The sequence below is a fragment of the Microtus ochrogaster genome (genome assembly GCF_000317375.1).
Source record: "Microtus ochrogaster isolate Prairie Vole_2 chromosome 14 unlocalized genomic scaffold, MicOch1.0 chr14_random_3, whole genome shotgun sequence".
Classification (NCBI taxonomy): Eukaryota; Metazoa; Chordata; class Mammalia; order Rodentia; family Cricetidae; genus Microtus; species Microtus ochrogaster.
Genome location: NW_004949098.1, coordinates 11520709 through 11534086, shown reverse-complemented (window position 1 = coordinate 11534086; position 13378 = coordinate 11520709).

Sequence of the window (13378 nt, the reverse complement as noted above, 5' to 3'; positions counted from 1 at the left end):
TCTGGATAGACAGACTGGGGTGTCTGGATAGACAGACTGGGGTATCTGGATAGATAGACTGGGGTGTCTGGATAGACAGACTGGTTTTGCTTCATGCCACCCACTTCTAGTACAAGGCTTTACTCCCTCTCTAGTAAATAACAAACCATCTGCCCTTAACTATGGGCTACTACCCTACAGCTAAAGGAACCCATGAAAATGGGCATTCCTAGCAGCAGAAGCAATGAGACAGTGGTGTTGAAACATGTGGACCCCTGCAGGGGTTCTACCTATGGATGGTTCTTGACCCTACACCAAAGGCAGGTAAGAGAATCAGGCTTGAGGACTAAGCCTTGCTGGACAATTGATGGGACAGGTTATCTAGAGTCACTCGGAGAGATCCAACTTTGGGGGACCTGGGTCTGCTGGGGTCCCGTGACCCACTGTGTTACTTACCTACACATCTGGCAGGTGGCAGTGGTGGCCCCAACCTGTAAGCAGACTCTACTCAGCTCTGTCCAAGGGGACCCTTTGTTGTATCAGGGTGACACCACACTCTAGACTATTGGCACTTATAACTATGAATGTTCCCTGCAGACGCTGTGTGACATGGTGGACCTGAGGTCAGAGCAATGGAGAGAAGAGATTGGAGGGAGGGGCAGAGCTGGAGGCCTTTGGTGCCCAGCTGGTGCCCTAGGGAAGCTGGCCACAGGGCTGGCAGAGTGGAAGCTCACAGATGGGGCAGGAAGAGATGCCTCTCGCAGAGAAGGAAGACACTTGCAGTAAGCGAAGACAAGGGGACACGCAGGAGAAAGGCATACTCACCGGGCCCTGCTGCCACTGAACCTGTCCTAGAAGGGAGCAGAGGGGTGGTCAGTACAGCTGGGACTCCCCGTGCCCAGAGTCCTGCATCTCTAGAGTCTGAACAGCCACAGGTGCCTGAGGCTCCTCTGGGACCAAATCTCACCATGGCAAGGTGGATGAGCTGAGCCCTTTTGCCTCTCCAGAGCCTAGGAGCTGCCACAAATGTCCTGGGGTACAAGAGCCTATTATTTCTGTTATTTGCATATTCTAAGTATTGGGAAGGTGTCCGCCTCTACCTGTGGTCTCCCACCCCGAATGGACTTTGTCCAGGACACTCCCAGGGCCCCCTGCTCTCCCTCTCATGGCTGAAGTCTCCAGCTTTTCTGCCGAGCTAGAAGAAAGACTGAACATGGCCCATGTTTGGGTCTCAGATAGAATCACCTTTGCAGATCTGTATGGGTTACATGAATGGACGGATCCCTGGCGGTCACTTTTCCTGGTCCTTAATCTTGTTTTCATTATTGCTGGGTGGTGACCACCAAACAGAAGAAGTTAAAGGTTAGGGAAAATCCAGAACCTCTCATATTTCACGTGACTGCTTTATTCTCTAATGGAGGTGTCTGTCACTCATCTATTTACCAAGCTGGGTGTGGTGGTGCACACCTTTAATCCCAGCACTCAGGAGCCAGAGACAGGCCCATCTCTGTGAGTTTGAATCTTGCCTGGTCTACAGAGTGAGTTCCAGGACAACCAAACCAGGGATACACTGAGAGACCCTGTCTCTAAAAGAGCAGTCAACCAACAAAACAGCAACAACACAAATCTACTTATCAAACACCTAGTACCCACTGGTCGCTGTTCCAGGTGGCACAGAGGCTCCAGAAAAGAGCAAGCCTTGCATGTGCCATTTCCTCACTGGACTCTGAAAACAGCTTCCTGATGCAAGCACCAGTTTCACGGTCACTGTCGAAGGAGGATGCTCAGCCTGTTAGTCACCTCTTATTGCAGCAGCAGTGCCAACACCGAGAGGCTTAAACAACAGAGATTCCGTTTCGTCCCAGTTCCCGAGGACAGAAGGCCAAGATCGGGCTTGGTTTCTGGTGTGGCCTCTGTTCCGGGCTTGGATTCCACTACTCTTTGTGTGTCTTTGTGTAGTCTCAAGCCTGTGGGCACAGAGGGAGGCTGAGCTGGGCCTTATTTCTTCTTATAAAGACACAAGACCAGAGCATCAGGGCCTTACTCTCACGACCCCACTTAATTGCCTTCCTAAATGCTCCATGCCCACTGACAGCCACTAGGACCAGAAGAGGGGAATCTCCACTCAGTCCTTAATGTAGAGGCTCTGAGAAACTGTCAAGTTTCCTGGGCTGGGGCGGAGCTCAGTCGACAGAGCACTTGCTTGCTAGCACACACAGAGCCCTGTTGTTGATCCTCTCACACCCTATAAAAACTAAAGGGGGTGGTGGTGGTGTACACCTGTGATTCCAGCAGGAAAATAGAACTCAAGGCCATCCTCGGCTGCTTATCACATTCAAGCCCAGCTTGAGCTACTTAAAGACCCCATCTCAATAAACAAACAAAGAACAAAATTTTTAGAGGCCTCGAAAAGTCACTAGGGTAACTCAGTAGGGAGCCCAGGTGGAAGTGGGGGGAATGGAGAAGACGTAGGATCAGTCCCACCTAAAACTACGTACTACCGGGCTCAGCGCTCTTCCCTATTCGAACCAAGAGACAAGGAGCCATCTTTCTCATTGCCTCCTGCTTATGCAAGAGGAGAGCAAGGTCTGGAATCACCAACTATGGGAACAAAGTCCACAGGCCAGACTGAGTGGAACATTCTAGATACCACCCCAGAGCAACCTGAACTGATAGAGTTTCCCAGTGGTACCACTCTCCCACCATCATCTCAGCTACTCTTTCCTGCTCAAGCCTTTGCATAGGCAAATTGCAGGGCCTGAGAGCAGGGAAGGACCACAGGGAGGACAGAGTCTGTGTCTTCTCCACAGCTGCGCAGAGGTGAAGGGGGAGGGGAGCAAGGGACCTGCTTCGGCAGCCTGGTCAGAGGGGGAATTTGAATGTCCCCTTTCTCTGGGGACTGGGATCGCTTTGTGCATACCATGACTGTCCCTCTGGATGAATTCCTGGATGGGGTTCCAAGGGCTCCTGTTCTGAAGGTTGGCGTCCTCACTGGCAGCTCCCGGGCATCCATTTCATGGTGCTTTCAGAGCAAAGGGAGTCCTCAGATTTCTGAGGTCTCATCTACTGATATCCAATGTGAGCAGTCCACAATTTAGGCCAGGATAGTCAGCTAACCCTTAGGGAACACAAAGCCAGTTCCTCCACTTGCCCTGCCACTGGAGGGCTTATTTAAAAAGTCTTAGGTTCCCAGATGCTCTCCAAGACTACAAGAATTAGATGCCCAGGCAAGAGCTGGGGTTCACACTATCTATAATGGCGTCATCTCCTCTGAAGTCAAGTCTGAGGAGTCTTGCTCAGTAGAAGATCTGGGTATGGCTTCATAGGCCATTTTGGAGTCTTATATAGGTCTTAGCTTGTTAACACAGGGCTCCCCTGCAGAGGCAGAATGACAGAGACCCAGCCCCTGAAGGGCAGCTGGAGTAGTGGAGACAGCCAAGAGAAGGTTAACTTCTCTAAACTTCATTTCCTTTCATGTGGACGGGAACATTAGCAGAAGAGTTCACGCAGAGCAGAGGTGGCTCAAGACTGCAATCCAGGCTGAGGCAGGACGATCACGGAGAATTCCTGACCTGCCTGCCCTACTACAATATGAGATTAAATCTCAAAGTAAACAATAAAACTCAGAAGACATCTGTCATTGGCAGCGCTTTCTGGGGGTTCAGTTAGCTATTGACATGAACTCAGGTCGCCATCGCTGAAGCTGTAGTTGCCCCAAAATTGAGGAAGTGGCTAGGTTGGGTTTAGGTCCTGGCATCAACAGAGGGAAGGCAGCAACTGGAAGGTCTGGGGTGGCTTCTGTGGACCTGAACGAACACAGGAGAGCAGGCTGTGGCCTAGGGTCTCAGGGAGTGCAGTGTGTAGAGCCGGAGCCTCTGAGGCATTGGTGTCTGCGCTCCAGGAAGACTGAGGGAAACAGAAATCATTTTTTGGGCTCCTGGGCATGCCAGTTATCTTTAGGAGGTGGCAACCACGCTACGAACTGGGCATGCCAGTTATCTTTAGGGGATTTCAACCACGCTACGAACGTTTCCTTCAATTCACAGAAGTCAGACACCTTCCAAGCCTGCTAGACAGACAGGTGCTAGCATTGTGACAGCAAGATACCCTATGCCAGGCCTTAAGCATGTCCCCAAGGCAGCATAGTGACAGATGGACTCTCTCCAGAGGTTGCTGGGGCTGAGAGAGGTGGTCAGATGGTCGGTGCTGGCAAAGACTATGTCTGTACTGAGCATGCCTCTTCCACATTGGTCTGGCCAGGACCTTTGGTCCATTGTTTCTAGAAGGTTCTCTGGTCTTCCTGGAGATGCTGTGAGCTATAGAATATTTTTTGCCCTCCAGATTTATTGAGCACAACAAGATTCTAAACACAGTGTCCTAAACCTGCTGCCTCTAAACATGAGACCAGCCTGGGCTATGTAAGACCTTGCCTCAAAAACCAGACCAAACCATCCTGTGGCAGTAATGCCCACCTGTAACCCTAGAATTTGGGAAGAGGAATCAGGAAGATCAGGAGTAAGGGTCATCCTTGGCTACTTACTCAGTTCAAGGCCAGCCTAAGCTACAAGAGAACCTATCCCAAAACAGGGCTGTTGAGATGACTCATCAGATAAAGTCGCTTTCTATAACCTGTTCAATACCCAGAACCCACATAAAGGAAGGAGAGAAAGAGCTTCCACAAGGTGTCCTCTGACCTCCATGTGCTCTCTGGCACACACAAACACACACACAAAATAATGTCAGGCTGTGGAGGCAGATCAGCAGGAAAGAGGGCCTAAGTTTAGTTTCCAGCATCCTTGTCAGATGGCTCCCAACAACTTTTTAAACAAGTGTTTATTTATGTATATATTTTATGTATATGGGTGTTTTGTCTGCATGTACATTGGCATACCCGAAGAGGATATTGGATCCCATGGGACGACAGTTATAGACACTGTGAGCCACCTTGTGGGTGGTGAGATTTGAACTTAGAACCTCTGGAAGAACAGCTAGTGCTCTTAACTGCTGAGTCATCTCTTCAGCCCCAGCAATCACTTCTAATTCTAGCTCCAGAGGATCCAATGCCCTCTTCTAGATGCACACACACACACAATCTGAAATAATTAAATAAATTCTTAAGTCAATTAAGCTGGGCATGGTAGCTCATGTCTTTAATCTCAGCACTTGAGAGACTAAGGAAGAGGCAGGCAGGTCTCTGTGAGTTCTAGGCTAGCCTGGTCTACGTAGCAAGTTCCAGGACAGCCATGGCTACATAGTAAGACCTTGTATCAAACAACAACCAAAACCAATCAGCCAATATTCCTCCCTTGGAGCCCCGCCCACTATTAGGTGCTCTCTCCCACTTTTCTTAATAAAACTATGTTTGCTTTTATTACTGTTGCTGCTTGTGGGCAGCTACACCGACCCGAGACTTTCGCAGAGGCCCTGATGAAACGACAAAGGGAGCTTTAGTTCTGTGTCCTTGTCCAGCTTCGCAAGGCTGGTCCAGGGCTGGAGGCAGGGCTTCAAAGAAGTCAAGGCTGCAGCTTCCGGGGACCTGATTCTTTCCCTTCGGATGTGGCTATCAGTCCTAAGACAGCCATGCCGGAGGTACCCAGTGTTCTCTTTGCCAGCATTGTCTGACAGCTCCCTGCTGACTTTGTCCCATTCCCCACTGTGAATAGCAATAAACTTGCTTATGGGAGACCTCCTGACCCAGCTGTTGCTTTGTCTTCTTTATCTTAGTCCTCCCATTTGACACTCAGTCCCTTATCCTTGCTGGTTCAGGTCAGCTGGTGTCATGGTTTTTGACACAGGATCTCACTGTGTAACCCTGGATGGCCTGGAACTCGCTCTGTAGACCAGGGTAGTCTTGAACTCATGAAATCTGCCTGCCTCTGTCTCCTGGATGTCAGGATTAAAAGTGAGTACTATCGCACCCAGCAGTTTTTGTTTTGTTTTAAGTCAGAGTCAGTTAGTAAGGCATAATGGTGGACCTCTGCAACCCCGGGAGCTGGTAAACAGAGGCAGGAGGTTCAAGACTATAACAAGTTCAAGGTCAGCGTGGGCTTCATGAGACCCTGTCCCAAAACAAAACAGAAGTCAATCAATCCATAAAGAAAAACAAAACAGGAGGAGAGAAAGAGGTGATGTGGATTTCCAGCATAAAGAAGCCAACGCTCTAAAGGCAGGGCCTGGGAATGGGGAGCCAGGCCCAAGGCCAGACCATGGGGTGAGGAGCCAGAGCCTAAGCTGTTCCAGTGGAGACACAGTGGCCCATTGAACTCCTTCTTCCACTGGGTTCAAGCCAATGCCAGTCCCAGACGGATGTGGTCTGCCTCAAGGAGAGGGGGGCAGCGTGTCCTGATGAGTCGAGAGGGTGGTTTAGTATAAGCTGCTAGAGGCCCCTTTCCCTCCCACACCTTTGTCCTCCCAGGCCGGGGACTCAGCTGACCAATGACGCTGACTAATGACGTATTTGATGGTCAACAGACAAAGGGACAACTCCCTAGGGAGGCTGTGTTCACTGCTCCCCCGGCTCATGCTCACTTATCACTGTGGCCACAGAAGCTGGCAGCAAGCCTTGCTCCAGCTCCCCCAAAAGTGGACAGGAAGCTTAGGGTGCAATGACTTGGTCTTCCAGCTTTTCTCCAGGGTAGTTCTCTGGTTCAGTCAGATTCTCCAGAGTCAAGGTTTCGGCAGGTTGGCACCGCCCTGCTTGCCTCTGCCCTGCAAGGTGCTACATCTCTGTGTCACTCCCCTGCACTGCCCTGCCCTGTATGACCCTCCGTGGAGCTGGCCATGTCCCACCTGGGCTCGAAGCCCTGTATGACTTCCCACCATGCCTCTAATGGACACCACATGATTCTTACTGCCGTCTCAGAGTCAGACTGCCCTACTTCTGCAGCCCAGGCTCCTTACTGCTTCCCACTGGCTCACTAACACTAGGCTTGCCCTGTGCTTCTAGAATGTCTTCTTCAGAAACTGGTTAGAAGAGACTGAGAGCTTTAGTAAGTCTTGGAAGAATACAACAACAAAATAAAACAAACATAGGCATGTGTGTATGCATGTGTGCCTGCTTGCCTGTGTGCTTTGCATGTGTGGGTGCCTGCCTATGCATTTTGCTTGTGTGTGTGTGCATATGTGTGTGTGTGCCTGCCTGTGTGTTTTGCATGTGTGTGCCTGCCTATGCCTTTTGCTTGTGTGTGTGTGCATGTGTGTGCGTCTGCCTATGTATTTTGCATGTGCGTGTGTATGCATGTGTGTGCGCCTGCCTATGCATTTTGCATGTGTGTGGTGCAGATCTGAAATGTCTTCCTCCATTACTCTTGACTTTGTTTTAAAAAGTTTTAAAAAGATTTATTTTGGGGGCTCGAGAGATGGAGCAGGAAGTTAAAAAAATTTGCTGCTCTTTCAGAGAACCCAGGTTCTGTTCCCAACACCCATGTGGCAGCTCACAACAATCTGTGCCTACAGTTCCAGGGGCCCAACACCCTCTTCTGACCCCCTCAGGCACTGTACATGTGTGATACACTTACATGCCTGTAGGCAAAACACTCATACACATCTTTCAAAAGACTTATTTAATGTGTTTGTTTTTCGTATGTCTGCACGGGTCTGTGAACATGTTTTAGCTGCCTTTGAGGCACCTTGAATCTGGCGCTGGAGTGACAGGCAGCTGTGAGTCAGCCAATGTGGGTGGCCCTGAGCTCGGGTCTCTGCAGAAGCAGCATCGACCTCTAAGTGCCACACCGTCTCTCCAGCTCCTTCAATATCAAGATAGGATTTCTTTGTGTGACAGCCCCCAATGTGTCCTGAAACTCACTCGTAGACCAGGCTGGCCTAGAACTCACAGGGATATGCCTGCTTCTGCCTCCCAAGTGCTGGGATTAAGGGTGTGTACCACCTTCTGACTTTGAGAAGACTTTTTTTTTTTTTTAAATTGAGACAGGGTTTCTCTGTGTAACAGCCCTGGCTGTCCTGGAACTAGTTCTGTAGATCAGACTGGCCTCAAATTCACAGAGATCCACCTGCCTCTGCCTCTTGAGTACTGGGATTAAAGGCATATGCCACCACCACCTGGAGAGAAGACATTCTTAAGATACAGGAAAAGAAGGGGCTGAGCCGGAGCTCAGTTTGTAGCATGCTTGTCTACCATGCATGAAGCCCTGGGTTTGATTCCCAGCATCATATAAAATCAGGCCTATAAATTCAAGGTTATTCTTAGCTACACAGTGAATTTTAGGCCAGCCTGAGCTACATGAGACCCTGTCTCAAAAACAAACAAACACATAAGAAAAAAGGTTGAACATATTCAATGCAATGCCCATCAAAATCCCAGCAAAATTCTTCACAGACCTTGAAAGAACGGTACTCAACTTCATATGGAAAAGCAAAAAACCCAGGATAGCCAAAACAATCCTGTGCAATAAAAGAACTTCTGGAGGCATCACAATCCCTGACTTCAAACTCTACTACAGAGCTACAGTACTGAAAACAGCCTGGTATTGGCATAAGAACAGACAGGAGGACCAATGGAACCAAATAGAAGACCTGGATATCAATCCACACATCTTTGAACACCTGATTTTTGACAAAGAAGCAAAAAAATATCAAATGGAAAAAGAAAGCATATTTAACAAGTGGTGCTGGCATAACTGGATATCAACATGTAGAAGAATGAAAATAGCCCCATATCTATCACCATGCACAAAACTTAAGTCCAAATGGATCAAAGACCTCAACATAAAGCCAGCCACACTGAATCTCATAGAAGAGCAAGTGGTAAGTACACTTGAGCGCATTGGCACAGGGAAACACTTCCTAAATATAACCCCAGCAGCACAGACACTGAGAGAAACAATTAGTAAATGGGACCTCCTGAAACTGAAAAGCTTCTGTAAAGCAAAGGACCATGGTCAACAAGACAAAACGACAGCCTACAGAATGGGAAAAGATCTTTACTAACCCCACATCAGACAGAGGTCTGATCTCCAAAATATACAAAGAACTCAAGAAATTGATCATCAAAAGAACAAATAATCCAATAAAAAAATGGAGTACAGACCTAAACAGAGAACTCTCAACAGAGGAATCTAAAAATGGCTAAAAGACACCTAAATGGCTAAAGAAATACTCAACATCAAAGAAATGCAAATCAAAACAACTCTGAGATTCCATCTTACACCTGTAAGAATGGCCAAGATCAAAAACACTGATGACAACTTATGCTGGAGAGGTTGTGGGGAAAAGGGAACACTTCTGCATTGCTGATGGGAATGCAAGCTGGTACAACCCCTTTGGATGTCAGTGTTGTGATTCCTCAGAAAATTAGGAAACAACCTTCCTCAAGACCCAGAAATACCACTCTTGGGTATATATCCAAAGGATGCTCAATCGTGCTACAAGGACATTTGTTCAACTATGTTCATAGCAGCTTTGTTTGTCATAGCCAGAACCTAGAAACAACCTAAATGCCCCTCAACCAAAGAATGGATAAGGAAAATGTGGTACATTTACACAATGGAGTACTACACAGGAGAAAAAATAACGATAGCTTGAATTTTTCAGGAAAATGGGTGGAGCTAGAAAACATTGTTTTGAGTGAAGTAACCCAGACACAGAAAGACAATTATCACATGTACTCACTCATAGGTGGTTTTTAAACATAAAGCAAAGAAAGCCAACCTACAAACCACAATCCCAGTGAATTTAGACAACAATGTGGACACTAAGAGAGACTTACATAGATCTAATCTACATGGGAAGTAGAAAGTAGAAAAAGACAAGATCTCCTGAGTAAATTGGGAGCATGGGGACCTTAGGGGAGGGTTGAAGGGGAGAGGAGTGGGGCAGGAGGGGAGCAGAGAAAAATGTAGAACGCAATAAAAATCAATTAAAAAAAAAAGTTGAAGCATGATATTATACAGCTGTAATTGGCACTTGGCAAGTAGAGGCAGGAGATTCAGGAATTCCAGGCCGACTTTGGCTACATAAAGAGTTGAAGTCAGCCAGAGCTATGTAAGGATGTCTCAACTCAAGAGGCAGTGGAGGCACACGCCTTTAATCCTAACACTCAGGAGGTAGAGACAGGCAAACCTCTGTGAGTTCATGGCCAGTTTGGTCTACAGAGTGAGTTCCAGGACAGCCAGGGCTGTTGCACAGAAAAACTCTGTCTCGGGGTGGGGTGGGGGGGTGGGGGGGTATGTCTCAACTCTCCTACCCTTTCCCTTAAGAGAGAAAAAAGGAGGAAGCCTCTTGCTTACATACATCACACTTTTTAAAAATGTTGGAGGGACTAGGGGTGTGGCTTATTGGTTAAGAACACATACTATTCTTCCAGAGGGCCTGACATGGATTCCAAGTCCCCATGTCAGGCAGCTCACAACTGCCTGTAACTCCAACTCCAGGGATATCTGACACCTCTGGTTTCTGCGGGTAATTACTTGAGTATGCACCCCCACACACATAAACACACTTTAAAATAATACAAATAAACCTAAAAAAAAAGTCTTGGGCAGATGAGTAAAAGTGCTTACCTGGTGATCCAAGTTGGATCCCCTGGAACCATGTAGTACAAGGGGAGAACTGACTTCAGCACATTGACCTCTGACTGCCACATGCATGCTGTGACATTGTGACACACGTATGCGACACACACGGACATATATAAGCACGTTTTTAGTCTTCTTTTTAAAAAGGACCTGTCTCTTTTCAAATGAATGACCCTCCCCACAAAGCCTAGCCCTCCCTGCCCTGCATTTCAGCTCTTTTCTGGGGCTATTCCTCTCAAAGTATCATTGTTTGTTTCCTGGGTCTGGGGCGTGCACGTGTGTGTGTGTGTGTGTGTGTGTGTGTGTGTGTGTGTGTGTGTGACAAAGTCTCATGTAGCCCAGACTGGCCCCAATCCTGTGAGCTGGGATTCTATGTGTGCACCACCACACTTGGCCCACAGTTCGGCCTTGCTAGTCTTTTAGCTTGGTCCATTGGCCCCGATTATTCTGCTCAGACAGGAGGTAGCCCTGTATTCAGGAAGCCTGCTTGAGGCCGGGGTGGGGCTTCCCACTGGTTATTTTTTACACCCTCTTTGTCTTCTCCTTCCTGCAGGCCACAGAGTAGAACTTTCTCCAGCAGCCCCCAACCCCTCCACTCGAGGCTCCCGTGGCAATCAAGCTCACAGGCTTGTTCCAGGGCTAGACTGCACCGCATCCAGGGCGCTGTAAGCTCTGGAAATGGCAGCCCTGGTTTCTGTAGAGTTCATAGCCAAACCCCAGACCTGGCTCACAACACATGGCAGGATCCTGAGTGTTAGCTCTGGTAGCTGCGCAGCTAGTTCTTATCCTGCAGAATGCCCTCAGCTCTGCAAGCCTTGGACTCTCGGAAAGGCCCTTTATCTTGCTACTCTCCTGCCCCTCAGCAACCTCTAGGCCTAAAGGGAAGGCACCGTGTCCTGTCTGCCATTCTGTATGTCTGTGGACAACAATCCCCTTGGCAAACACATAGAACTGAAGACTGTCTTCTCCAGATAACTTTAACCAGCCTCTCTCACTCCGCTGGATCCTCTCCCGCGTCTACCTTCCAGTGGGGGCTAATATTCTCCCTAGCCCCGCTTTCCAGGCACCGCGCAACCCTCCCTCTTCACATTCTCCCACTGTCCCACGAATATTATATGATCCTGTTTAGGAATATGTCCGCAGTTCAGAACTGCCAGCCAAGCGTCTTGTCCCGGTCTCCTTGCTACCTGTTTTCTAGATCGGACCATAGTGGGAGAGGAATCCCCAAACTATAACAGCCTTTCTTCTTCCCTTCCCATTAGAAAACCCCATGGCTCAAGGGTGAGTCTCCGACCTTCCTCCACAGGCGCTGAGGGCCCTGAAATCACCCTGCCTACCTTTTACTAAAGGAAAAGCTGAGACCAGAGAACATGGATGCTGGACCTTAGGCCAAAGCCACAGTCCCTTGCTTGTGTCCCGCACTGCCTTAGGTATGTGAGAGCTGTTCCGTGGGAGAGGGCGACTCCTGGTGGTGATGAGAGGAATGACGGTCTGGAGCTCAGTTCACAGGACTCAGGCTGACGGAGGAAGTAGGTCACTGAACCTGAGGCCCTAATTATCAAGAATATAAATAGAGGAAAGTCCTTTCTCGAGGGGAGACTCTCTCCTCACCCACTGTCCTTAGTCATGTTCTCCATAATGACTTAATAACACGGTCCCGTGCTTTTAATTGGACCCTAAAGATTGGATCTTCAGGAAGCAAACACAGTCATTATCAAATGGTTTTGGGCACCTTGCAAGCCACACAAGCTTTTACAGTTCAGGAATCAGGTGCTAAGTCCTAAGGAGATTGCTTTCTAATAAGACTTCTAGACTCGCCATGACCTTGGAGTCCCAAGTAAGCACTGGGCCGGGATTCCGCAGTAGCCCGCTAGGCGGCGCCCAAGCCCACCGTCGTCCCTTCCTGGAACCCAGAACTGTTCTTGCTCTGAAATGCATACAGCTCGCTGAGGAATGCCTGCTTGTACCGAATGATAAATGTCTGCCTCCAAATCTAAGGAAAAATTCTCTAACCAAGCATGGTGGTGCACAACAGTAATCCCAGCACTTGGGAGACGGAGACGAGTTCAAAGGCCGAGTTTTAATTGTTTTTGTTTTTATTTTTTGTTTGGTTTTCAAGACTGGGTTTCTCTATATAATAGCTCTGACTGTCCTAGAACTTGCTTTGTAGATCAGGCTGGCCTCAAGCTTGCAGAGATCCGCCTGCCTCTGCCTCCCAAGTGTTGGGATAAAGGTGTACACCACCACGCCCGACTAGTTTCAGTATTTTAAAAATTGAATATAACTTGTCGCTCCCAAGCTATAGCTGCGACACCTCCCTTCACCACTCCACCCCATGCTCCAGCTCCCTCTCCCTCCTTCTCCTTCCTGTAACAGGGTCTCTCAGGCAAGGGTACCTTGAGTTCAAGATCCTCCTGCCTCAGCCTCCCCGAGTGCTGAAGTTACAGGCTCGTACCACTGTTGTCAAAGGTGACCTTGAATCTCCTGATTCTTCTGCCTCCAACTCCCAAATCCTGGGATTACAGACGTGTTCCAGCATACCTAGTTTATGGTTTTTCCTCAAAGGCTTTCATGCTATCTTAAAGCTTTACATGTTTTTATGAATGTTTTACAGAGATGGCTGAGTAGGTAAAGGTATTTGTCTCCCAGGCCTGATTGCCTGAGGTTATTGACCAATGTGACAGAAGAAGGATTAATCCTTATAGGTGACCTCTCACCTCTCCGTGGACAGGTGCCACAGTATGTGTGTGGACTTGTGCCTATGCACACACTCACACACTCAAGCAAACACATAAATATAATACATTCACACATACATACACAGTCTCACACTCTAACACACACACTCACACACATGCACACACTCA